The sequence below is a fragment of the Rattus rattus genome, chromosome 3 (assembly GCF_011064425.1).
Source record: "Rattus rattus isolate New Zealand chromosome 3, Rrattus_CSIRO_v1, whole genome shotgun sequence".
Taxonomy (NCBI): Eukaryota; Metazoa; Chordata; class Mammalia; order Rodentia; family Muridae; genus Rattus; species Rattus rattus.
The window spans coordinates 94,561,805-94,586,786 of record NC_046156.1 but is presented as its reverse complement, the minus strand read 5'-3'; the positions used below and the strand labels follow the sequence as shown (position 1 = coordinate 94,586,786).

The 24,982-nt window shown below is 38.0% G+C and overlaps 1 protein-coding gene across 14 annotated transcripts in view; it reads left to right on the top strand.

Annotated features, from left to right (window-relative positions):
* The window catches only part of Mbnl1 (muscleblind like splicing regulator 1), a 143,913-nt gene that overhangs the window by 47,081 nt on the left and 71,850 nt on the right, over nt 1-24,982 (top strand). Inside the window, exon 1 of one of the 14 annotated variants that reach the window (XM_032898329.1) lies at nt 9,790-10,441. The exons of the other annotated variants lie outside the window; for them this stretch is intronic. The gene's annotated coding sequence lies outside the window, so the exon portion shown is untranslated. Of the gene's footprint in view, nt 1-9,789; nt 10,442-24,982 lie in introns of those variants that run through there. 14 annotated transcript variants of the gene reach the window in all.

Sequence of the window (24,982 nt, the reverse complement as noted above, 5' to 3'; positions counted from 1 at the left end):
GCAACAGATTTGCCATATGCCAAAAGGGGAACGTGCTAGTCTCACTTCACCTTGCTAATCTCTAGTTGGTTTCTTTTAGTATCATATTCAGTTGTGTGTGTGTGTGTGTGTGTGTGTGTGTGTGTGTGTGTGTGTGTGTGTGTGTGTGTGTGTGATTTACACAACAGCCTCTAACAAACATTTTATATTTCATTTGAATGTTGAAGCTAGAGTAACAATTCTTGCTTCCTGTTTTCCCCATGTGCCCTTATTTGCTAAAGAATTCAAGCCTCTGTCCTGTAAAATGTCTAAAATTATAAATGCAACAGCTTCTATATAGTGTTTATATTCTTTACTTTTTGCATACTAGAAATTGAATCCACAGTTGAGTTTGCTTTTAATGTCATTTGCTTTTGTGAGATAATCCTTTCTACAAGGTCCTGTATACTTGTGATTTCATCATAGCCAAAGGCATAATTTCAATTATCTCCACTGAGGATACTGAAATTCATCATTTCTTCTTGACCCTTGGGTCAAGACCAAGGGTTGGTTGGACCCAGTATTTTTACTTCATTGTTGATCATGCTCTAGAACCATGATATGTTTTAAGGAGTACGAAGGGATGGCTTTCGATTATGCAATTCCTCCTACATTATTACTAGAAAATTTCTAAACAAGTGCTTTTCTTTACTTTTATGATAATGCACTGTGCAATGTAATTTGTATTACATTGGGGATATGCATGAATTTTATCAACTTTTAAATCAAATATAATCTTATAATAAAAGGTCTACATAAATTTCACGTAAATTCAAATTACTCTAGGTTATGGTGTTTCTTAGTGGCTAATGGGCTATCCTGTTAACCTTGGGCCCGGCATCCCAGGCACTGCAGAAATAGAGCTGGAGGATCAGGCTGGAAGCTTACGCTAGCTCTATGGAGTCTAGGCTCCATTAAATTGTTCTAATACATTTCAAGACTTGTCTTTTGGGAAAACATCTTTGAATTGCTTCTCCTAATCTTTGATAATCTATTTTGGTAGCATTACTTTCCCATGGCATCAGGAGTCCTCTGACATTTCATTTCTGTTTAGCACACATGTATTCCTTAGGATTTGACTCCATTTGGGTTTGTTTTGTGTTCAGGATGAAAATGAAAAACATTAGACAAATGCAAAAAAATTCCATATGTAAATCTGGTATTCCTTATTCTAGTATTTGGTGACATAGATATTTAAACTTAAGAGTGTTTTAGCTGACTTCAGATTCCTTGGCCATATTGCCTAGTATCATGAGTAACTGCCACTGACCGAGAGAAACAGAAATGATTATTTAAGGCCTGTGTTACTGTAAAGGAAGTTTCATTTAAACTAATAATTTTGAAGAAGTAAAATTAGAGTCAAGAGTACTGGAAATCCCCCTCAGACTATGCAAATGGGAAGAGCCCATGGGTTTCCATGTGGTGACATCTGAGCTTCAGTTGGCTTCTAGCTTTAGGAAATAAGGAAGAAATATTAGTGGTTTTGTTATCTCTTATAATGTGTATTTTGTACATATTCAAGAGAAGTTTGGGGTTCTTAAGATAATTGTTGGATAGTAAACATGTAGTGTGCTATGGAAATCTGGGATTAGCATTTATGATTCTGTTTTATTAGAAATGTAGTTGTCTAAGAACTTACTTCGTTTATTATTACTGTTTTAGGTGATGCGTGTGTAGTTGGTTATACCGAGGTGTGCCTGTGTGGAACAGAGAGCTAGTTTGTAGGGTGAGCTCTCTTCTCCAGTGTTCTGGAGACTAGACCCCGGCAAATGCTGGCACTAGGCTCGTTAGACACGTACTTCTACCAGCAGCTGTCTCAGCAGCCCCGGGATGTAACTGTTCTGTCGATTTTAGCATGCACTAAACAGTGATGGCATTCTTGATATCTGCTACAGTCCAGAAGTAGTTCCTACCCATATGTTTAGGTACCATAATCCAGCCGTTACAATCACGGTTAAAATAGAGTATAATTTCTTGGCATAAGTTTATTTCTCAATAGGAATGTAGACAATATAGACACATCACATTGAATTTTTTATCGCATATACACATGTTTTATGATGTTACAGAGAAATATTGGGAAGAGATATTTTAAATCACATGGTATTTGTATCCTTTGCTGGCTTGCCTTTTCTGGACCTTTTAAAAGAGGGGAAAACACAGAAAACTGGTTGTGGTCTCTGCTAACACCAAGCATTAGCTGAATTTAACTTTAAGGGTCTACAAATGGATATCTATGTCCTTCAAATAGTTTTGACTGGGAGAAATATTTTCATATGAGTAGCACACACGTTGATGACAAAGTTCACTAAGTCATAGGTCAGGATAGTTTCAGACTATGGAAATGCAAGGCTAGTCCCAGGAAGACAGGAGTTCCAAAAAGAACTGGCAAAAGTAAATGTTATACAACACTGAAAAAATTCTAGGAGAACTGACAGAGCACAACAGGAAGATTAGTCACTTCTAGAAGGAAAAGTGGCAGGGGGCGGGGTGGAAGAAGAGTAGTTCTAGCAGGGTGTTGTCTAATGTGCAGATGCGAACTGAACCCCTTGGGAGCCATACTGGAAAAACAGGTAATGCCAGCAACATCAAAGACACAAGTATAAAGTTTTCAAGAGCAGTGACTAGATCAAAAGTAGGAAAATGTTAGGTTTGAGTTTAAAGACATTTAAAATAAAAGGCTGCTGCTGGTGGTCCTCAGCAGAGCTGACTGGCTTAGCTCAGGCTGCTGTGTTGGTTATCATTGGGGAAAAAGCCTGTCTTCCACCACAAGCTGAGGCTCTGTCCATTCAGATGTATATTGCATGTGAATAGAAGTGCTCTGGGTGGCTTGTTTGTGAGTGCTCTTTGAAACAACTTTTGCTTATACAGAAAAAATTTAAGAAATACTGGTCCCTAAATATTTCAAGAATTATTTCTGTGAGCTCTTAAAAGTATTAGTAGTTGTTACCTGTATGTTTTATAAAAAGGTACTTCAGACTATACAACTGGAAATCAGAAAGTAAACTCTGTGTGTGTGTGTGTGTGTGTGTGTGTGTGTGTGTGTGTGCATGCATTTTATTGAAGTTCTATTAATTTTCCATTCATAGTAAAAGGAGTAGAGCTATTCCAGAATCTGAATTTGTTGAGTCCTCTAATGTGAATAATAAGGTACCTGCCTCAAAAACAGGCAACAATAACGGACTGACCTGGATGCGGGATATAAAATTCACATGACATGCTGTTTTTTTTATTAGTAGATTCCTTAGCCAAGTATGGCCCAACTGGCTTAAATGACATATGTCTCCCTTACAAGAAAGATGGATATTAGCCAGGGACACTCTTCCTTATTCCAGTTGGTGAGGTCGTTGGTTGTGTTACATATATATCCATATTTAATAGACATGTGATTCATACTTGTCCATCTCAGCAATTCTTATAAATTATGTCAAAAACTTTTAAAATTAGATACCAGGGCACAATCTGCACTACTTGGGAAGACATACCTTTTTCAATTAAAAGTAAAAACAAGTAGTCCATATTTGGATCAGATAGAAAAGTGAATTTAGAGATTTTAGATTTCATTTTATTCAGTATAGCTATATGGAATATATATAATTTTGTATCATTGTACTCAGGGAACTGCAGAATGCAGTGAGCCATTCTGATCTGCTGGCTTTTTTTTTTTTTTTACCAATTACAATACTTCCATTGTTCATGTGAACTAAATTTGCTTAGGTAAATCCTAACCTCTAACAAAATAACCAGGTAATGCAAACACTAAAAGTACACTAAAGAGCTAAGTCTTCCTGTTCCCCTGCCCCGTGCATAATAGAAAGGGAAATGCTCATTTTCTAACCTGGAGCAGACAAATGCTCTCTCAGCCACTAAAGTCTTCCCTTGTCCTGGTGTGGACACAGGAAGCCATCCTAAGTCACTTAAGGATTGTAGCCAATTCTATTTAAAGCATAAAATTGTGAGGACAAATGACTCAGGGGTCTATGTTACATGGTTACACATTCTCACTGTCAGGTTACCGGTGCTCCCACAACTCGCTCCATATTAAATATTGGGGGAATCTTTGTTTATCTATTGTGGAAGCGTGTTGTGATAAATATTAAAAAACTGGCAACCTTTTATCTCGCGCTAGTACAGGCTCCCGTAGAGCCACATGGCACTGTGGGGCACCTCTATCCACACTGTCCCCAAGTACTCTCTGACCACAACAGAAGTGCATTAAAAACTCACCTGCTGTGACTCCTGTGCTCTTTACTTATTCTAATTGTCATTAATACATTTGTTTTCATAGGAAGCCTACTCAAGGAATTGAGTAGAAGGAATGGGTCCAGTAATAGCTGATGAATCTCAGAGGTTAGCTTATTTGTCTACAGATGCTGACTTTTCTCAATTTCCTTTTCTTTCTTTCTTTCTTTCTTTCTTTCTTTCTTTCTTTCTTTCTTTCTTTCTTTTGTTTTGTGAAATATTACATGACTAGGCTTGAATCTTAACACCTCCACTGCCCTGCCCCTATTATCAGCAAGAAATAACTATAATTATATGACAGATTGAACAAGTTCTGGATATGCTGAAAAACTATATATATATACATACATATATATATATATATATATGTGTGTGTGTGTGTGTGTGTGTGTGTGTGTGTGTGTGACAGCATAAATAACTGATGGGTTCTCCTAGTTATCACTTCACTGATGCCAAGATAATAAAATCATTTGTTCATGGATATGAATCTCAAAAGTTCAATATCAACCTGGTCCTCATCATGAGATGTGTCATATAGAATAAATCCTTTATCTATCTTATGCAAGAAATCTATGCAGTTAGTTTATTTCCCTCACCAACAATATGAAAGAATATACTCTCTAGCATATGTTTTTTGTTAAATTTGGTGTTCCAAGTAGAGGCTGGAACAGATTTAAATTTGTTATTAGCTGGTGAATAAATCAAGCTCATTTTATGTGATATCAACACCATTATCCAGGGTTTCTGCAGAGAACAGTTGATGAGAGAACTCTCTACCTCCTTTATTTTGATTTCAGAAATAATTGAGAATAAATAAACTCTACATTGTATGTCACTTGAAGGGAGTCCACATAGGCATCTAAATAAACTGTTGGTAGATGCTGCCTGGTGGCTGTATTTCTTAATGCTTATGACTAAATTATAACCAAGGGGAAGTTCATCAAAAGAATACACTCCTAAAGTTTTCATAGATTCTTCTGCTTAGTTTTACCTAAACAAGCAATAACTAGCCCAAAATAGCCTTAGTTAGGCTTACAGCCATTGAAAGAAACAGGTAGACTTCTGTGTTAATTTTGTTAACATTAGGGACCTGGCCACATGGTTTGAACTGTCTGGTCTGGTAGTCATTTGTCTGCAGCAGCTCATTCAAGGAAGGTCCTTTCAGCTCCTGAATATTCAGGGAAGCCCTTGGTCAAAGTTGGTTTCAGCTTGTATCTCATGAGATGGCCCTTTAATTTCTTAAGCTCTGTCTGAATGCATTGTGTCAAATTTGCATTTAGTCAAATCCTTGGGCTGAGCTGGGAATACATGTAAGAATGACTGCAGCGATGGTGGTTCTCCAGCAGAGCAGGCACTGCCCATAACGATGCTTTAGTCCTGCGGGGCCACAAAGATAGGATCTATTTTGAAACATGTGACCACTAGATACATTCTTGACATCCTAACATCTGACAATCATAAAACATGTGAGAGAAATATGTTCACCTGTGTAGATTTATATTCATATTTGTATGTTTCTGAAAGGAAGTGGACCTTAGCAGATCCTCTTTCCGCAGTGGTTCTGACTAGACATAGTATTTATTACTCCCACTCTGAAGAGCTCTAGTACTCAGTTTTTAAGAGTCTATAGAGGATGGAAGAAGGATTCAGTGTTGCAGGTGCATCCAAAGTCTACATTTTTTTTTGATTTTCCAGGATTATGACATTAGGTGACACTTCTTACATCTAGCATTCACCTTGCTGTGTTGAGAAACATGCCAAGAGCCTTGATTCACAAATTTGCAGTTTCACCAATAAGACCAGTTTTCTATTATGCAGAGAATTCATGCATTAGTGTTCATAATTCTCTAATAAGTCTGTGACTGGCATATATTAATCTTTTTTCATTTCCTCTTGAAGTTTTTAAATTCCTAAGAAATAAATCTAGTTATCTTTTCTATGTCTAGAATTGGATTTCTAGTAAATCATCTAAATACTTTGCTAATGCTTGTACATGCCATTGTCCCATCATATTCTAGTGAAAAGAAAGGATCAATAACATCAGAATAGAAATAAAATATAGAAATAGAGAAGCATTGCTCATTCTGTAAAAGTTACAAGAACTGATGTCTCCCCATGTAGTCAAGAGTGTTGTACAATGAAAATAGTAACCTTTGAAAACTGTTTCTATGCCAGAAGGGAGATAAGAGTAGTATTTTAAAATTGAGCAAAATCTCTGAGTAGCAATTATTTTACGAGCTAAGTTTTTTTTTTTTTTTCAGTAACAGGTTTTAGGGCAGTTAATTTGTGTACTAGGAGTGAGGACGAATAAAAAAAAATTATAAAAGGTCTAGTGAGGTTGCCATAATATAAACCTTTGAGAGCCATTTTCTGTATAGAATTGGAAACTGAGTATCTCAGAGTAACAGTGTTTGTATCACTTCCTTGGAGAGCAGATTTACGTATGATCACAGGAAGGCACCTGTCCTGACACTTGGTGTGGGATAAGTGCTAACACATGGGCAGTCTATGTGGGTGTGGAATCAACAAGAATGTTTTTGCTAGCACCCTGCTGGGTGTGGATCTGACAGTGTACTCCAGCTACTCTGCCACCCACTGCTGCAGATACTGAGGAGTGGAAGCATGGCTGACCAGCAGACCCCTAACTCTCAGTTCCATAGCTGTTACACAAGAAGTTTTGGTTAAGGGACCCATCTTGGATCCTTTACGCGCCACCTTGGCAAGCAGAAAAGGTATATTATCTATTAATGATGAAGCATGGAGTTGTCTGAGAGTGGATGCTGGGGAGTGAATGAGGCAAATTAGAAGTCAATTAACTAAGCTAATGTGAGGCAGGCTAGCTTTGCGGGATTCCTTGGGAAGAGAGCCTCTGAGGCAGTGTTCTTTGGGAGCACGTTCCACACTCTAGTGCCCTGATCTGTAGCCTGCTTATACTTCATAAATACAGCTGGCATTTACTCACACATAAGGCTGCTTCTCAAACTGATTGACAGTTCTGCAAATGGGATATAGTTCACATAGAATGTACTAGTCTCTACTTCATCTGTCCTTTACTTAAGATACAGTTATGCTTTCTTAGATGAAAGTAATTGTTTTCATTTTTAATGTACTCCTGCTTTATTCATCCTAGTTGAGTGTAGATTTTAAATGAAATTGTTTGATATGCATGATTTTTGCCAGAAAGGTTATTTTCAAACAGAGATAATTATGTAAGAAGATTATTATAATATATGCTTATATGAATCAGATAGTTGTACAGGCTGTTTCTTACTGTCCTATTTATGCATTAATACTCTGAGTGAGCTAGTATTTTCTGTCTTCAAAATAGAGTTCATTTTGATATAAAGGTATATTTACCATAATTCATCTCAGATGCTAATAAGCTCCCCATTACCCCTGTATTTCATTAATTGGAAGAAATACTAATTTTAAATGTTCACAAGTCTATAGACTGCAAAATTTCCTAGAATAATCATCTTACGTTAATAGATGTTTAAGGCATATTCTCTAAAAACTGTATCAATTACATTTGAGAACTTAAATAGTAAAGGTTCTGGCAAGTAACATAGGAAGAAACATGCTTAAATTTCTTTTCAGTGTTAGCAAGGTTGGCCCTTCAGCATTTACGAGCTGGCACACGCACCTCACCATTAGCATTCTCTGCCTCCTTATGGTTTGTGTAGGTGGTGCTGGGATATAGGTTTTAATGCATTTGCTAGGAGTATTTAGTGCTTCACATTTATTCAAACATCTCGTGTTTTAACTTATTTACTAGCACATTTTATTTGTACAAAACAACTACTCTTTGTTTCTACTGAATGACAAACATGTGGACTAAAAAGGTTTATAAATAAATACATTAATTTTCCCATGTTAGATCACCACTTGCTTCAACAAGCTATTGTTATTGCTTTATTTAGATGGGATTGCAAAATGTATATGCAGTAATGCAAAGTAAAATTGATCTGTTAAATTTAATGTCAGGTGACCACATTATGGTAGAGATTGCCTTCCCTCCTGTTCATGTCAGGGTTCATCCACTGTTTCTTAAGCCTACCTCAGTGGTACAATGTCTGGAAATGTTAAGACTACATTCAAGTCAGTGTACTGAAGCAAAGTTGTTATGGGGAAACATTGAGGCTTTGCACAGTATCTTTGTGTACAAAAGATATTTACTCTACAAACCTGGAGATCCATTCCCAGAACTTACAAACAAGTGGAAGAACAGATTTCACATATAAATCCTCTGCCCTCCTTGTATATACCATGGCACATGTGGATGTGGCTCCACATGCCATGGACACACCACACACATACACACACACACACACACACACACACACGCACACACACACACACGCACGCACGCACGCACGCACGCACGCGCGCGCACGCGCACACGGTAACAATTTTTTAAAAAAAGTAATTGAGATTATTTATCATCCCCCTTTATAAAAGTCCCAATGCTCATTGAGAGTTGACTATATTATAGTATTGGTTTATTTTATAACAATAGCTGGTCTTTGTTGACTTACCAGACATAGATAGACTTTCTCTCAAATAAAGGAGTTCATTTCATATATTGTTAACTGTGTATATTGGAAACAAGAAAGGGAATTAACTTCTGTTTTTAAAAGATTATTAAATCATCACTAAATTACTTGGGTTTTTATATACCGACTAAATGAAACAGTATTAGATTTTAGTTGCTCTGAATTTGAAGTTGATACGGTGTGAAGAGTTACTCACATGTAACTGCTGTTACATAGTAGGGTCCTTTCACACCTACGTCCAAATGTCCAAAACAAGTCTAAAATACTCTGCATAGTTAACTTGCCTCTAATTTTAAAAAGTCAGAATGCCTTAACTATCTCAGTCATTTTCCTTTGCTGTATATTAGATATAATTAACAGCTTCTCGTGCTTATACTTAACTTCTAAGTTTCACCTAGCTTACCATAGCAGAGTTACCCTGACATCTGTCTCCTGCCTGATCTAGCTCTCCCGGGTCAGTGTAAGCCCCTCAAGGCTGTGGGAATTGAAGAGCCATGCGTCCTAGGTATCATGTTCTCTGCACCTTCATGGAAAGTGCAGTGTTGTGAGGCACAGGCCGTCTACAGAGTCTTGTACATTAGAGCTTCAGGCCACTGAACTGACACACTCGCCCTCCCTCTGTTTCCTTTCCCCTTTCTTAGTTCCAGCTCTTGCTCTTCTCTAGCTTGAACACTCCTGGGATACCTGCCTCTTTTCTATCAAATTCTTGTCTTCATCAAACTCCCCATTCACCCTCATCTGGCCCTGGTTGAAAGTGAAGCACTTGATGAAATATGTGTTGAACAATTAGAACGTAATTTTTTTCTCAAGAAGATTTTAAAAAAAAAAAACTAATTGAGTTTAATGTCTGTGTCTTCCTATTTTCTCTTCCAATTCCAGACAGCTTTACCTTTCTACCTCTTGCCTGTGGACCAGCTTCCTGGGATTCTTTTTCTTTTTCTTTTCTTTCTTTTTTTTTTTTTTACATTTATAAATTAATGTAATATAAAGGTTGCAATGACAGGGCATAGTAATCTCATGCGACTTTTGAAATTTTAATGTCACTACAGCAGGCATGCTATAACATGTGTCCCTCACTTTTCTTTCTAGAACTTCATCCATGTTTTGGCTTTTTGTGGGATGCGTGAATGGCTGCCCCTATGTATTTTGTTGCACTTCTCCATTGCTTCTTGTGTTCTGGTGGGAACCTTGGTGATTCTTCTCAATTGCTACCTGAGCTGTGTCTGTGCTGGTTGCTGCTCATCTCCCAGGGCCTTGTGCTGGCTGGTCATGTCTCTACCTCCTTGGCACTGCCCCTTGGCAGAACCGTGGTCCCTGGTTGGCTGCCTCTAAACCCTTGTGAGGGTGGGGAATATTCCTCCCCCTGCTGCTACAATTGAGCTCTGTGCTGGGTACCACAGAGCCCTCTACACCTGCTTTCAGTTGCTAAGGCATCCCGAGCTTTGGCTGTGGCTCCGTGGTCCTGCTGTCCAAACCCTAAAACTTTCCTAGCCTCGACACTCAGTGGTAGCAGCAGGTGTTGGGATTTCTCCAACTTCTAAGGCCTTGGGAGGAAGAGAGTGGCTGTTGACATAGACCTCAAGGATTTTCAGAGTACACCAGGAAACTTCTCCAGAAGATATGTAAAGGTAAGATTCTGATTTCTCTAGGAAGCAGTTTCAGAAGCATAGAAAACAAAACCTCTTGGCATGGGTTAATGTAAATGGATTTTAGGAGATGATAACAGACAAAACTTGTCCTACATTGGGCTACTACTTACTGCAAACACTTCCTGGAGGTGGGGGGTTCTGGGTGAGCTTTACATTTCTATTCTGTTTTACTCTTAAATTTTGGTATTGGACAGATCGTAAAGTCTTGTGCTCAGTGATTTGAACTGAAATTTTGAAGCATTTTGTTTTTTCATGTTACAGTCGTCACTGTGTATTTAGTAAGATCGTTTGTGCGATTTAAAATAGTAAAACATAAGGTAGCAGTCGTTCATTTTACAAAGGTGCCTGTGTTGTAGTTACCTTGCTGTTAATATTCAAAACTAAAAAAAAAAAAATAATTAAATGAGTGTTTTCCCACACTCTGACTGCACCAGCCTTTCCCTTCTTAGAGCTTTCCATTCTCTCCCTCTCCCCTCCCTCCTCTCCCCTTTCTCTTCTCCCACCCCTTTTTTTTGAAGGTGGTCTTGTAGTGCAGCCAAAGCTGTTCTGAAATGTATTCTTATAGTCCAGCCAGCCCCAAGACTTAGTCTCCCAGTCTGCAGTGCTGGGATTACAAGTGGGAGCCACGATGTGGGCCTGTTTACAGTGTTCTTCATGGAGAACACCTATGACTGGGTAAAGAACCCACATGAGGCGCTAGTCTTCTCTGTCTCTTGCTGTGGGAAGGCAGCAGTGCAAACCGCATGTGCAGAAGCAAAAAGCCAGCACCTCACTTTCTTCTAATTTAGGCCTCACCCCGCACTTCCCAGGCACTAACCTGGGAGCTGACTTTCTGATTTCACCCTTACCATCAACTCATGGCATTTTTTTTTAACCTTCTTTGATTTTTAAAAATATGAACTTAATATTTTAGTCAATTCTCTATAGTTGAAGTTAAGGTTCTTATTTCCAAAACCAACCTAAATTTGGTACTACAATTAAAATATTTGCTTTCCAAAAACTTTGGAAACTGAAAATATATTGAATAGTATTTATTTCTATTTTGCCCTATGTTATAGTTCCTCCAGATTGCAAAGAATAAATAATGTTTTGAAGCCTTTATTGTGAATTAAGATGCATATTTGGTTTCTTATGCAAAAAACACAAGAGTGGCATTTTATTGTTCTTATTCTTAATAGTTATAATTAGCTTTCAGTTAAAAAATGCAACTCATTTAATTATTTTAAAAAGTGGCTTGATATGAAGTCCAAGGCTAGGAATTTGCTTTATGGTTAAATGTGCCTTGAGTACACTTCACTTATATTTCTCCAGAAATCTTATTGTCCCTTAAGATGAGAAATCAGATGAAATAAGAATGCGAACTCTTAAAAATAATGAAAAAAACTTACAAATGATAATTATTTCAGAAGGAATGTGGTTTTCTTGTTCATAGTAAGTCTAAAATGGTGCACATGCCTGTTCTCAGAATAGGACTCAGAACCCAGTCAGAGTGTTTCTGTGTAACTCAGATCAGCTTGAAACTTGTGCCTGTGCATCCCTGTTCCCTCTTCCTCTGTGCAGCAGAGACCTCCAAACAGAGGGGGCAGGCAGAATATTTACAGTACATGCTGAATTAAGCAAATATAAGGTTTTTATTATTTAAGGTTCTTTTTAATGTAATAAGGAAGTCAAAGTGTGTAACCTTCATTAGACATGCCCAGTAGAAAAATAAAAAAAAAAAAAAAAAACATACCTGTGTTTTATCAAAGCAACTGAATGGAGAGATGAATATGGGACTGCGACCAGCTGCTGACATTTTTGCTTCTTTATAGAGTTTTGCTGCTCAAAAGCAAAGCGTTCCTATTTATTATCCATTTTATGTAAAATTGAAAGCTTATTGGTTAGTTATACAGAAGTAAAATGATCTTTTAGTTAATTTTCATATTTTATTAATTGTTTACCTTAGAATCATATTCTTTTTGTCTGGAAGACTCGAGGTAGGTATGAGAGGGAGAAGAGAAGAGTGTCAGGGAGTGTGATGAGGGCTCATTTCATACCCATAAGACATTTTCAGTTGAAGTTAACCAGTACAGCAGAAGGCACTCAGGATACTGTTAGTGCACTACACCATAGGGATGAGGAAATTGAGGCTTTCTGAAGTGGGCTCGCTGACACCTGAAAGCATAGATGCAGAAGCTCTTGGCTGAATCCCTCCTCTTTGACCATTCTGGGGTCCAGTGCCCCCTTCTCACCTCATCCTTTGCATAGCTTGGGGCCATCAAGGAGAATCGACACAGCCCCCACCCAGGTCAGGCCAGGCTCTTATTCCTTATCTGGCTTTGTGACCTTGGGATGTTTACATACAGTGTTCTCTAAGCTGTAGTCTCACCCTTTCTAATATACGAATAACATTATCTCCCTGTCAGAGTTTTTTATGAAGATATAATTTAATGAAACAGCTTGTGCCAGTACTTAGCACAGTGGCTAGCATACAGAAAATGGCGAATGTGTGGATGTTACTGTGTAATTTTCCCAAGGTCACACTGCTAGAAAAGGATTGAGTCACAACTGAAACCCAAGTCTCTCTGAATAAAATACTAACTAAAGTGGGAGAAGATGCAGGCACGCGCACACACAGCGTGCTACAGAAAGTTCAAAACAAAGATCATGCTCTTTCTGGACTCTAGTGTTCTCTTCCAACTGATCACAGACATCAGCTGATACACATGAAAATCATAGGCTCAGAGAGCTATTGGCTTTTATTAACAGTTGACTGAGATATAAACACCGCTCTAAAAGTAGAGTGTCTTTATCAGATTGACAGACCTGGTTAGTCAAAAGCATTTACAGATGGGTAGGTCTTCCCCTTTCCAGTCATGTCATGACATAGACTGCCAATGGGAAGGGAGGGAAATGGCAAAGAATGACGCGAATAATTGGAGAGGGGAAGAAGTTCTTTTCATCTTGCCTGATGTTTGTTTCTAACACTGGGCTGTCCCAGGTAGTGAGAGTAATGCCAGTTGTACAGATGATAGAATATTCTTTTGATCTTTATTCTCTGAAGCAGAACACAAACTAGCAGTGTGGGCTTATCCTGAGAGAGACTCATCAAAACTGAAATGTCAGGGTTTAGCTTTGAACACAAGGTAGCCATGGCATAGATTCATGGAGTGCATTTTTTTTTTTTTTTTTTTTTTTTTTTTTTTTTTTCCAGTGAAGTTCTTGCTGCTCTTTGATGTCCCTTACTAGACTTCGAAAAGCATGAGACCAAGAATGGTTATGTATCAGTTTATAATCTCAGCATGATGTCTAGGAAAGAAATGCACATTCAATATATATTTAATTAAGTTAAAGGAAATATATTGCAGAACTGAGTAAGAAGACTAACTTCAGCGTCTAATGGAACCAAAGAGATTAAAAAACAAGGTCTTGGTGTAGATGTGGGGACTCAAGACTCAGTCCAAATTAAGGGAGCAAATTAGGGCAGATGCTGCAGGTTGGGGGAGCTGTGTGTTTGTATTTTCTGATAACTGGCCAAGTATTAGCACAGAAGTAAAGTGTTCAACATCACTCATGAGCACAAGACATACTTGGAGAATGGAAAGGTAAAGGAACTGACTTATAATTTGCTAATGTTTTTCATATGGAAAAGTATTTCTGGCATTAGAAACTAAATTTGGTGCCAGAATATGGAGGGAGAAACAATTAGAAATATATCATTGGTATATATCTCCATTAAGAAACTTTCAAAATATGTTTTAAATGTGCAATATTGTAAAATTGTAGCTTGCAATGCATAAAGTAATGGAGTTATGTGGATGGTAGAGATAGAATGTAATTCTAAAAGCTGAAATACTTATGGAGAATTATTGGAATAGCATTGATGTTTGTCTTGCAATAAAGCTCCCTCTGATCTTTTGATGTTTATTCAGATATAGTGAGGGAAAGGCGTCTCTTAACCTTATGGAAACAAGAACACTTAAAAGAACAAAGAAAAAATGCTTCATTTTAAATCAAATACATTGTGCTGATACAACTAAAACCTCAAGGCAAAAACTAATGCTCCTTTGGGCTGCCCCCCTTCCCAGGAGGCTGTAAGCACACACTTCATGATTAGTTTTTGTGGCCATACAAGGGGGTAAGAACCAACACCATTCACTGGCTGCTACCAAAGGGATTTCAGTTGCACATAAGAGGCACTTGAATGTCTAGGCTACATACAGTCAGTCCTTGTATCCAAATCCTAGGGAGTGTATGCTGTCACCCAAAAAGAGCATGTTTAGAAAATATCAGATGAGAGTAAAAATCAAACCACTCGAGCAAATGTTCCAGGAACATTTGTATCTTAATTTGAAAAGACCATATGTTGCAGCAGTACTCCAGTAAGATTAAGATAGTGCTGAACTTTCCAGAATATCATCAGCACAAACTTAAATTGACTGCACACTTCAAAATATTTTGCTATACAAGTATACATGGATGTGAAGGTAAACATAGGATTGAGTGTGAATGGAGCAAACTTAGAACTACACATGTACCTCATTTTATAAATGTGGGGGTCATCTGGACCATTATTATTGTTACAGACATGACTGTATATGGGCCTCTCCATTTTGTTTTCCTTATTTCTCTGTTTGAATTACATAGTTTCAATGTGGTGGCAAGCCTGTCTTACTTCACTTAACCCATGGTGTGTTTTTGTGTTTCTCACTTTCTTGTACCTGTTTTTAGTTTTTGTTGGCAGCTTGCTATTTGTGTTTTAATTAGGCTGTAATTTGGGTATATTACTGAAGTACTATCTATTAACTAATAAAAATGAAACCCATCATAAAAATCTTTCTCATGTAAAAAATGCAAGCTTCCCCCTCTTAATTCTTTGTCATAGAATGGGTCCATGACAGTTTAATTTGCTTTATTTCTTCCCTGTTATGTTAAGATAGCAAGATCAGTGAGGTCTCTCACTAACGAACATTTTGTCATGAGAAGGAAAAGTTTCCGTGCTAAGGGTCAAATTATTATCAAGTGAATATAACATTTACAGTATATAAGCTATAAATTACAGAAACTTTGTGCTACTTCTAACAGTTAGAAGTGTTCTAGTTTAGCCTTGTGATTAAGAATATCCGTTCCAGAGCCAGGAAAGCCTGGAAACTCTGGATTTACCATGTAATGGTTGTGCTGCCTTGGGAAGTTACTTGATTGTGTCACACTGGGAAACACCAGATTTTTAGTCTTTGTACCGAGTATGATAATACATGATAGAATTCTTTGAGGGTTAGATAGCAATTTGAATCAAGCCATGCCTGGAATACACAAAATGTTGAATAAGCTGTTGTCTTGTTTAACTTCCTCTTAATAAGAGAGAACTGAAGGAAATGAATCTGAAATAAAAAAAAAAATTGGACATAATAAGAACTTATCTTGTCTAGAAGTCAAAGGTGTCAGACCTGAACTGTAGCATGAGGTCACCATCAGGGAGAAGAGAGCTAAGCTAGAGACAGAAATCATGCCACGCCCTGCAGTGGTTGTCACTGTTTCAGTCAAGCCCTGCAGTGGTTGTCACTGTTTCAGTCAAGCCCTGCAGTGGTTGTCACTGTTTCAGTCAAGCCCTGCTGTGGTTGTCACTGTTTCAGTCAAGCCCTGCAGTGGTTGCTACTGTTTCAGTAGTACCCCTTGGAAAGGTTATCATCCCCAACTGAACCTACTCAAGGTCAGCCCTGCATGTTTCCATCACATACCTTGGTGATAACCCTGAATATTCAGTTACTTCCCCTATCACAAGCCAGGTGCATTCATTTTGGAACAATCTTCAGTTATTTAATCTACATTTTCCTCGATTTTTCTGTGAAGGGTTCACTTACTACTTATACAGGAAAACCACTATTTTTCATGCAGTAACTTGAGTGTTAGTTTCTTATTAAACCTCCTGATGGCTATTTTCAGGTTAGGAAAGTGTGGCTCTGCAGTAATATTTTGAAGCTCGTCTAGGCTATTTGAAGCAAACATTATCATGGACTTCAAAAAGTGTAGGCAGCCTGGAAAGGAGGTCAGAGAATCTCCACTGAAAACACTGACATAGTGTAAGCTTCCCAAACTGCCAAAGCCCTCACACCAACTTAGTGCCGTGGGTGGTACATCTTGAAAAAATAGGATTTTATTTTGCATTTCAAAGTTAGATATAAGATTATGCTTGTTTCTCATTTATCAGAATAACTGTAGTTATTCTAACATGTTCGCAAATGCAAAAGTAAAGCACTGTTAACTTTACTAATGTATTGTTAAGATTGCATTATAGACACATGTTCCTTGAAAACGGCATCACAACTCAGACATAGTTGATTTAGAACCATTCTAGAAAGAAAAAAAAATTAATGTGTTTACTGAGGTCAAAGTAACATTTAAAACAAAGAACAAAAATTTGAAGTTGGGCTTAGTAGCACAGTCCTGTAATTCCAACTATGTGGGAGATTGAGGCAGGGTAGAAAGTTCAATGCTTATTTGGGCTACAGAGCAGATTCTCCAGCATGATCAACTTAGCCAAAGGCCTTGTCTCAAAATTAAAAGAAAATAATTTTTTAAGTGTTGAGGTTAGACAATGGTATAGCAGTTGCCTAACATATACAAGCCCTACATACAATACCTAGAACCCCTACACACAAATATAACAACAACAACAACAACAAAGAAAGAAAATAATAACATGATATTTTATAGTTCCTTAAATTGTGTTGGGATTATCCTAATAATATTTAAATTATAGTTTTCCATTTTAAAGTTAGATTGTATTTAGGTTTCATATTTTTCAATAGTTTTTTCTCCTACAAGTTCATATATGCTGATTAATTTGATAACAATCAGTTTCTTCTGAAGGTTTTTAATATACTTGGAGTTTTCAAAGGAATCCAAGAGCCTTACAGTGAAGGAGACTGGAAGTCAAGTAGAAGGACAGGAAGCTAACCCTGGACTGGGAGTGGGTTACCTTTCTTTCTAAGGGAGTTTGGGTCCTTCACAGTTCCCTCAATGGCTGTGTCATCTGGAGCCTACCCAACTTGCTTCCCCAAGGTGAATGGAGGTTTAGAAGAGGGTTCAAGCTAGGCTGTTTTTTTTTTTTTTTTTTTTTTTTTTTAATCATTTTTTTTTACCATTTCTTGGGAATATTAAAATGAAAAGATAATTATTTTTAGAATTGATAGTGTAAATTTTTCACCTGATTAGAATAAGGAGAAGAGTTCCAACTCTGTTTTCCATTTAGCTAAATCATATATGTTTAAAAGAAAAGACAGGTGATCTTTAAAATTTCGTCTCAAAGAATTTCACACATACTTCCTAAGTGAGAAAGTAATGTAATGGGAGGAAGATAGGGTGTAGAAGACAGAGCCATCTGCCCCGATGAAGAAACTGTATTTTTAGCTAACACTAGAGAATGTAGGATGTAGTTTCCTGAAATGGCTGGATACACCAAATATGTGTTAATGAATGAATGAATATGCAAGTAAAAATGTATCTGGGTGGACAAATGAATGACTAAATTTATTAGTTGTGTGTTCTTATGCTTCTTTATGATTTTTTTAGGAAGAATATTCAGCTTCAGGTGCTACAAAATTTATTGAAAAACTTTAAATGGAATTCCTCGTCTGTGTGGGAGTTGCTGGTTACTGCCACAGGGCCAGAGCTGTTTGATTGATATTGCTTCTGTAGGTTGAATTATCCTGCACATGTAGAGGTTTTAGAATAGGGCGAGAAAGCACAGATCCTAAGTGAGGGGGCTATTTTGAGAAAAGTAAATACTAGTTCAAGTGATCATATCCTAAAAATAACCCGTAGAAGAGGATTAATAAGATTACACTGGTTTAAAAGGTATTAATGTGTTGTGCCCCATTTCACTTGGTGTTGGTGGCAATTGTTAGTAAAGGAATACCAAGAGCAATGCCTTTTTAGCAAAGGTTGAGGTTACAGATTACGCACTGTTGTTAGGAGAGTTGGGCTTGTTGAACATCTTAGGACATTGTTGAACCGAGAAGAGTCACTGCAGAAAGGAACCAAGGTTGACTGTTGAGAAAGAGATTCTGCTGAGTGTGCCCCCGCTTAGTGTAGGCATGGTTCTTTTAAGTGGAGCATATAGCTAGAGCACTCTGGGAACACTTGAAACACCTAAATAACACTTCACTGCTTACCATGCAGGTACTTCAAGCGATTGCCCTTACTTAGCTTGGTATAGAATTAGGTTTTAGTCAGTGTAGTTTCTTGATTCCTAGCTGAATAAAATACTTTGTGTGAAACAGAATACAGGAATCACTTCAGTAACTAGAGTAATTGAAAGTTTATTTCTGATTACTCTAAATTAGTAACTTAATGTAGCATTTCACTGTAAAATGAAAAAGAAAAAGATGCTTCGGACAGGCAGCTTATTAAGGCCCTAGCTTTTGTGTTTATCTGTGTTGTACTTTGGTCTGGGAAGAACTGAAGGAGAGAGGCTGGCTGTCATTTCTTACACATCCTAATAACATGGGACTATTTCATAGTCCTCAGAACAGAGTCACACAGTTCACTCATATGTGTATCAGGAAAGCAGAGAGTGCTTTAAAAACTTGTAAAAGTAGGTATAGTAAACATTCTGTATTGTTTACTATTATTACTTCTTTTTCTCTATGGTGGTAAGAAAAAATACCATGCAATAACCCCAAGGATTCAAATGTTGATAATTAGGCTTGGGGCATTGTCTTTGTTAAGATAAGAAACATTCATTAAAAAAATTATTGAGAATGTAATATATGACTATAGTATTGATAGCATTTCCCTTCCAATTTTTTCTCATCTCTATCCCACTCCTCAAATTCACAATCTCTTGTTTTTTAATTATAATTGGTAGGTGGTGGTGGTGGTGGTGGGTGATCATTTAGTGTTGCTCTATGTGTTTAGGGTCCTTATCCCTGGAGAAGACTGAGTCCCACCTCTTTAGCAACTTAATTCTCTGTAGATCTCCCGGCCTTGGAGCCTTATAAGGTTTTATCCCTTGCATTGCCATGTGACCTTGATGGTCTCATTTCTTAGACATTGTTCAGGAATAGAAGTGAATGCCAGCTGCAAATGCAGCACTGCGGAGAAAGCTGTTGGAGAAAGAACAGTGGGATCATGGATTGTTTTTCCCACTAAGTGAGGCCACAGGCATCAGTGGAGAACAGAGCATGAAAGCCTACAACTACAGCAAGTGGGTGGAGTCGGAGAGCAAGTGGGTGGAGTCGGAGAGCAAGTGGGTGGAGTCGGAGCCGATAAGAGCAGGGAGTCCTGGGATTTGAATTTGAAGATAAACAAGATACTCATTTAGGGAAACCTTGAAGGAGACTCTGGGCAGTAAGACTGTTTTTCTTACATTATCAATTCAAAAGCATCAGGGTCTGTGTCCTTGTCTGTGTGATCTACTGCCTCTGTCAAAGCTTTGTTAATGTATTGCCTTAAGTCTTTTTACCTCTTTGTTTCCTTTATGTAGCGCCACCTTGACATAATGTTGTGAGACAGAGGGCCTGACCTGTCCGTAGACACACTGGCTGAACCTCTCCATCCATGGGTTCTTATGGATTTCAGAAGCTGGGTGGGAGTTGACTATCAGGAGATGAACCTGGCAGGCCTGTCCCACAACCACAATGCAAGGCTTGGAGGCCACTTACCTATGCGAACTTTCGTAGCACTTTCCAAATCAAATCCTTAATTTCTAATGAATAAGACAGATTATTATATCAGACATTTTTGATCTTGCTAAGGAAATTACAGTATATTAAAACAGGACTGAGCCCAGAAGTAGATAGTACAAAAGCACATAATTCATTGTAGAAAATGGAAACACTTGACTAAAATAGAAAATAGATAAGACTAAAATTTGTAAAGCAAATAGTTGCTGAATGCTATTTCTAGCAGTCAGAAAATTCCTGAATTGTCATTGTCTTTGGTCTGCACCCAGGAAGGCACAGACCTTCACTAGAATATTTAAATTTATAAGTTAGATTACCATATGGCAAAAGTTAAAAACTGAAAGTCAGACTTGCCTTAATTTTTTTTTCAAGAATTAAAAACTTGTTAATATTTCATTACATTGTAATATCAAAGCTATATTTCTGTTATCTTAGGAACTCCTTTGTTAATATTTATGTATATTATAGTGATATTTAAAATTATACTCTTATGTATAAATGCATGGGGGGAGTCTAATATGGCTGGCATAAAGGCACACTGGTGATATGTAAGCTTGCTGTGTTTTCACACATTATTCTAGATGATATTTTGTACCAACTGTAATTCAGGGCTATATAAAATGGTATTTGAAATGATTTTTAAGAAATGTATAGATGGTGCAGCATGCAAAGCATTCCACTGGTCTCCCATGTGGAAAAGCATCCTTACAGGTTATTACTGCTACATATTGGATCCTATTTTGAGTCTATTTTTGATACCCTCAAGCATTACTCTGAACTTCTACTTCATTTCTACTGATGCATACTGTTTTTTGTTATGAAAAATGTTTCTAGGCATAGACTCTACTATGTTCACGTTTTTTGATTCAACATTATATTTAAAGTGGAAAGTATCGATATTATAATTTCTAAATTATAGATTTTAATGTTAGACACTTGTTTTTATTTTTCATGCAACCTTTGCTCTATTTCTCTTCAGAGTAGTAAAGAAGGAAAGATAGGGAGGGAAGAGAAAATATCTAGTGTGAGTAAATAAAGCTGGCTATATTCACATACTCGTCCATGTGCACATGTTGCTATAGATTATAGTGACTTAAAATACTGATTGATCGTCACTGCTGTGCCATTGATGAATATAGTTTTTTTCAGATGCTCCTGAGAGAGCGTAAGAACAAAGGACCATTTCCTGCCCCGGGCAGTGAGACATTTTATAAAGTGAAACACGTCTTTGCCCCTGCTTACCTCTCTCAGCCTTTCAACCACTCTCTTGACTGTTCTCCTGCCTCCCTGGAGCGTTAAAAGGCATTTCTCTCACATTCCCGCTTCCGCATTCTGTTTTATCTCTTCATAAAACCTTTTCTGAATGAGGATCACAGTCAGCTCCTCTGAGCCTCTGCTGCTCCCTTGCTCAGACACTGAGGGATGTTTCCACATCATCCCACGTTGGTTCCTAGTGTAAGCACTTACCTGAGGTGCAGATAGGACTGACACTTTATGGTACTGGAATGTCTTTATTCTGGAATAGCTGCTTAGTTTTGACATTAAAATATATTTTATGCTTATGTGGGATATACATGGACGGAAATGTTTTGGCTTATGTTCTATGATAGTAAGTCAGTGTAAGTCAGCTTTATGAGTAACAACTTAGAACAGTGTAGAAGTAAGCCTTGTAATAAAGCACAGACCTCACATGTGAATGTTGTGTCAGATACAGCAGACTGTAATCCTCATCCTAGCATCAGTGCTTGGCTCTGAACAGTGCATGTCTTTGAGCAGTTTTGGAGCAGTCAGAGGCCTCCTAGATCTGAAGTTGTCCTACCTCCATTGAACATGCAATTTTTGGGAGTGGCTGAGACCTTGAGAGTTGGGAGAGGAACACTGGCTTCTGTGTATCTGCTCAGAAGTGAAGCCCCCATTTCTCTTTAGGTTGTCTGAGCTAGAATTATCCTGTGCCAACTTAATGCGGCAGAGACTGGGGGAGGATGTCTTTTGCATGCAGAGATATAGGGGAAATGCCAAGAACTTGATACAGGCACTGCATCTTGTTTTCTCCTCTTTTCCAGTTTTCTTTAGAAGGGTACATGATTGCAAGGGGGTGTTATGAAGCAAATGCTACTTGGCCAACTCAAGTGAGAAGCATTAATTCTCTGGAAATGTACTGAATTCTTGTCATTATTTAGCCATATTAATCACAGCAGAGTCTATATATTCTAGCTTTTTGGGATAATAGTAATTTGAAAATTGAAATGTAGCAAAATACAGGGTTCACCTCGAGAATCTCCACAACAATATGTATCAGTTAGAGCAATGGTTCTCAACCTGTGGTTTGTGACCCTCAAAGACTATAGGAAGACACAGATATTTACACTACCATTCATAATAGTAGGAAGATTACAGATATGAAGTAGCAACAAAAATAATTTCATGTTAGAGGGTCCTCATAACATGAGGAACTCCAGTAAAGGATTTAGAAGGTTGAAAGGCAGTGAATTAGAGCTTGGGGCCATACTCCATCCAGTCACAAAGAACAGGAAAAGTGGAGAAGCTGTTTCTTAGAACATGTTTCCTCAGTTTGAGTGGAAGAAGGTCAGTGTACTGCTGTCGAGATAGGAACTAGTGGAGGATGAGAGATGGAGACAAGATTACTGATGCATGCATATTCAGAGGCCAGCTGCGCATGCTCTCAGTGTCTGTCCTCTGTGAGGCTGTAATAATCAAAGGGTTCGACTTCTCGTTCTTAGGGCTGTATTGCAGACATGGCTGTGATCTGTTAATACTTCACATGTTTAAGTTTGTGGATCATAGAGATTAATGACAGCACCACAAAAATATTACCACAGCTTATTTGTACATTCGGGGTTTCCTTATTTTCACAATTATAAGGCAAATATCTTTTATTGCAGTATAATTCTCTTGATTGAAGCAATATGGGTACAAGTGAAAGTATAAAGGGACAAAAGAGAGGTGTGTGTGAGAGAGAGAGAGAGAGAGAGAGAGAGAGAGAGAGAGAGAGAGAGAGAGATTTGGAGCATTTTTACTTCAGTACAAGTACAAACTGGATCCCTGTTTCTGTATGGAGGTCAGAGGTTTAGGATCAAACTCAGCATTTACTCCATGAGCCTCAGCCCACCAAACTTAACACATCATTCGGTCCTTAATTACCAACCTTGCTTTGATATCCTTCTTCACTGCTGGTAGATGTGACTATATTGAGCCCCAAGGCTCGCCCCATTAGGATCTGGAGTCATGGTAGCTGTTGTCAGTGATGCTATTTGGGACCAATCTTTAGAAGTCCATGATTATAGTCAAGTCCACCCCTGCTCATTAATTATAGACTCCTTGATTAGCCACTTCACATCTTGGAGTTGATTTCCTTACCTCTAAAATAAAGGAGCATCTCCCTTAATTACTTTCAATGACTGTTGTGACATATATAGAAAAGAAAATAATAGTGTGCAGTGTCACCAAACAGTTGTGGCTTTCTCAGTAACATATTCTCACTCCTAAGAGGTAGTGTTCTCATGAACAAGAATTTCAGCCAGACAGTTGTGTGGGAAGGCACTGTGAACATGGTTTCCAGTGGTTGAAATTCTAGGTGTATGGGGAGGGGAGGGTTAACAGGAGGAAAGTGTGGAAGTATAACATAAGGAAAGGTATGTAGGAAAACTGTCCAAGGAATGGAAGCTCAGTGGTAGGCCATCCACTTTTCTCACCTACTCTTCCCTTCTCCACAACTATGTCTGGAGACCTCCATATGAGGGATCAAAGTGCTTGACTAAGCTTCAGTGAGAGGAGAAAAGATGATTGTATCCTAGCTGCAAAGGGTTAGAAATAGGTTGGAGATCTGGTGTCACTATATAGCCTAGCAGAGAGTGGGATAAAGTCACATTGAAATGCAAACCGCATATGTAGCAGAGGATGGCATTGTCTGGCATCAATAGGAGGAGAGGCCCTTGGTCCTGTGAAGGCTCTATATCCCAGGAGAATGCCGGGGATGGGGGGGGGGTGGGTGGATGGGAGGAGGAGCATCCTCATAGAAGCATGGGGAGGGGAATGGGATAGGGGTTTCTGGGGAAACCAGGGAAGGGGATAACATTTGAAATGTAAATACATAAAGTATCCAATAAAAAAATAAATAAGTGGGAAAAAGAGAAATGCAAAACCTGGGAACTAAGGGATATGTGGAGCAGAAAAAGGAATAAGGATTCTTATAGGTCATTTTTAAGGAAAAGCTTTAGAATTCCGAATTTTATGTGTCCAGATATCTTCTGGTCAGCTATGAAAAGTCAACTATGAATAAAACAGTCATCAAACTTGTAATCAAAAGATGTAAAGAGTTGTAAGACATTTAAAAGTTTCTTCACTCCTTATGTCATTATCTATGAACACAAGTCTTATTGAAGGTTGGATTTTGTTACTATTCAAACAATTGTTAATGAAGATAATGCTAGTTTGTTAAATCACTGACTTCCTATGTATTGTATAGCAGTGATTGATGAACTAAAAATAAATGAGAAATAATTAAAGAGATAAATTAGAGTGAATATTAATTTTTATATTTAAAGGTCCCATTAAGTCAAATGATAGAAAAGAGGGCAAAGTAAATTTGGAAACATTACATTTTATTCACTTTTAAATATACAGCTTGACACTACCCAAAGACTATACATGGACTGACCCTGGACTCTGACCTCGTAGGTTGCAATGAATATCCTAGTAAGAGCACCAGTGGAAGGGGGAAGCCCTGGGTCCTGCTAAGACTGAACCCCTAGTGAACTAGACTGTTGGGGAGAGGGCAGCAATGGGGGAGGGTTGGGAGGAACACCCATAAGGAAGGGAGGGGGAGGGGATGTTT